We start from the raw sequence: 2,694 nt of genomic DNA, 5'->3' as shown, positions 1-2,694 counted from the left end.
TAGCGGACTTGGCGTATTGTTGCCCGTTGTTTCACAGGAAACGGGCACCGCGAATTTCATGCTTTCTTTCCAGCTTGGAACGTTTGGCTTTGTGTGCGGGTGCTGCATTTAAGGAGCTGTGTATAACTTTATAGAGCGTCTCAAGAAAAACAATTTGTTTGAAGCTTCACACGTGAGAGGAGCGGCTTCTGAGTACGAGGCGGTTTTCCTTTTTTTTTTTCTGCCGATAATTGTACTCATCTGCCACGTCTCTCACCACGATATGATATTTTTTTGGGGGGTTTCTCCTTTGATCCTCAAGTGAACGGACTGTCCAGTACTGATGCCATTTACAAAAATCCAAAACAGCAGAGGCCCGCACCTGCTCAATCAACGCCAACTCAATTTAAGGAAGGGCTGTTCAAAAGCTGATCGAAACCATCCAGTTTGGGAAAACCTATTTTATGCAGTAGTTTTTATATTATTATTTTTTTTTTTTTTATTGTGAGAGACGTGAAATCGACACCACGAAATGAACGTCCCTTTGTTACCCTTTTGTTACCGCGGCTTCGAAACCGTGCGTAATACCAATTTAATTGTGTCCTGGTTGGCCGTTTGTCAGCACTTTGTGTTCTTCTAGAAAATCAACTACTAGTTTATAAATTACGTGCGCGAAATTTTCCTCCGTGTGCACCACCAAAATACTTAAAGAAGAGAGAAGCGTCCGGGGCCTTGGGATTTCGAAAATGACGTGCTCTGAAATTTTCACATCCGCCATTGGAAAGATAATTATTATCCGTCGTAAAAAAAAAAAAAAAGAAAAAAAAAAAGAAAGAAATCACATTTGAAATTATCATTGAAAGTGGCCACGTTTTTCGGGGCATGTCTTGATGAAATAATCTCAGTTCAGTTCAGCATGATTGGATTTCATCTTTTCCAGTATTCTCAGTACTCTCGTTGTAGTACCAATTGCCGGCAGATTTTTTTTTTTTAGTTGTTTAGAGTTATACATTCCTGAACGATGTTTTTCTTTTCCTCAAAGCTAGCCATAGAACCAGCGCTTTCTATAAAATCATGACAATAAGAATCCAGCATATCGGTTCATCTTCGGCGCGATTAAAGTTCGGGAACTGGCGATTTTTTATTGCCGTGATCAAGAAGGTTAACACCAGATAGGCGTGATATTTCAGCATACCAGTCGCGATATCTAATCGAATCTAAGATTGAAATGGCGTTCTGAATTCTTTCGGTTCCAGATAGAAAGAAACAGAAAAAAAAAAAAAAAAGAAGGATGTGATTGATTGCCATTCAAATCTGAAGACCGCGTGGAGAAAGTGTTCGGTTTACATTCGGCAAATCAAAATGAACGGCTAAAATTAATCTATCGTCTGGTTTCATGCGCGAGATCACGTAAAAGGCAGCCATTCTTCTTAACATGGTTTCTCTCTTTTGCTCTCTCATTCGCGCACGGAAATTTCTTCGTACGGGAATTTTATGAAGCGAAGGCGGCTGCAGACCATTTTCTTTGTTTAGTTCATGTTCGTAGGCGCAAATTACAAACCTAACACTGGAGCAACATTTCCACTACTCTAGAGGGGCATGAACTGTAGACAGTGCACGCTTTCTCATTTATCCAATCGCTCGCAAACACATTGCATTGCTAGTCTACAGTGGCAATACAAAGTGACGTTTCACCATGCACGTCGAAGTTCATTACCAGTACCGCGCCAGCATCGACCGGCCGGCGAAGCGACGAGCTCAGCAGCGCATGCGCAAGGCCCGACACCACCCAACCGAGCTTCCCTGCTTATCGGAGAGAACAAGTGCGCGTGAACACGGGCGCGTCTGAGTATCTGGATTTAAAAAAAAAAAAAGAAACAAAGAAAGCGTTTCCGAGATATTGACAAAGACAAGTGGTCGCGGTCGCTCTGAATCTTATCGTATTATAGAAAACGTGGGAAGGCGGCGCTTCCTCGAGGGTCAGAAAGTACAATCGTCGAACTAGGTGGCAAGTGGAGTACATCCTTTTTCTTGGAACGGTTTGCAATTGACTGCTTGAATGTGCCGACCACGCGTCGCGGGTCCGCGTATAGAGCCAACCGTTGGCAAGCACGCGTCTAGCGTAGCAGCAGAACCGATCGCGGTTGCGATAACCCATCGTTGGCAGCGAAAAAGAAAAACACCCACACGCAGTTTGTAGCAATAACCGTACAAATCAATGTGGTTTTAAATATAGCTTCACTGGTCACCCAAGAAGGGCACCGAAACTTTCTCATGACGCACACCGCTGTAGTCCACAAAGAACAAAGCGCACAAAATAGATATGATACAGCCGCACCGCATTATTTCGTGTTTTCAGCATTTCATTACTTTCGTGTGCATGCGCGCTAGGGCCACGCAGGCCAGGAGTAAAAGGCACGAAAAGAAAAAAAAAAAAAAAATGATACGCAATCCTAAGCTTTGACTTGACTGCTGTGGCACTCGCATTTGTGTTCTTTACCTTAGGCGAACGCAATGCGCAAACTGAACTGGAATTTCCAATAATGGAAATTCCTGTTTGGCTCATATTTGCGGTTTTTCGCCCGAGCAAGCGCTTCACTGCACTACGCTTTGCCCCTTCAACGTGGCTACACTGCCCGGCAGGCGTGTTCTGCGTAGGGCCGAACCTGCAGGCAAAAAGCATGGGCGCCGCCATCTTGTTGAGAGCGGCGCCAG

The sequence above is a fragment of the Dermacentor andersoni genome, unplaced genomic scaffold (assembly GCF_023375885.2).
Source record: "Dermacentor andersoni unplaced genomic scaffold, qqDerAnde1_hic_scaffold ctg00000825.1, whole genome shotgun sequence".
Classification (NCBI taxonomy): domain Eukaryota; kingdom Metazoa; phylum Arthropoda; class Arachnida; order Ixodida; family Ixodidae; genus Dermacentor; species Dermacentor andersoni.
This window is presented reverse-complemented; position numbering follows the sequence as displayed.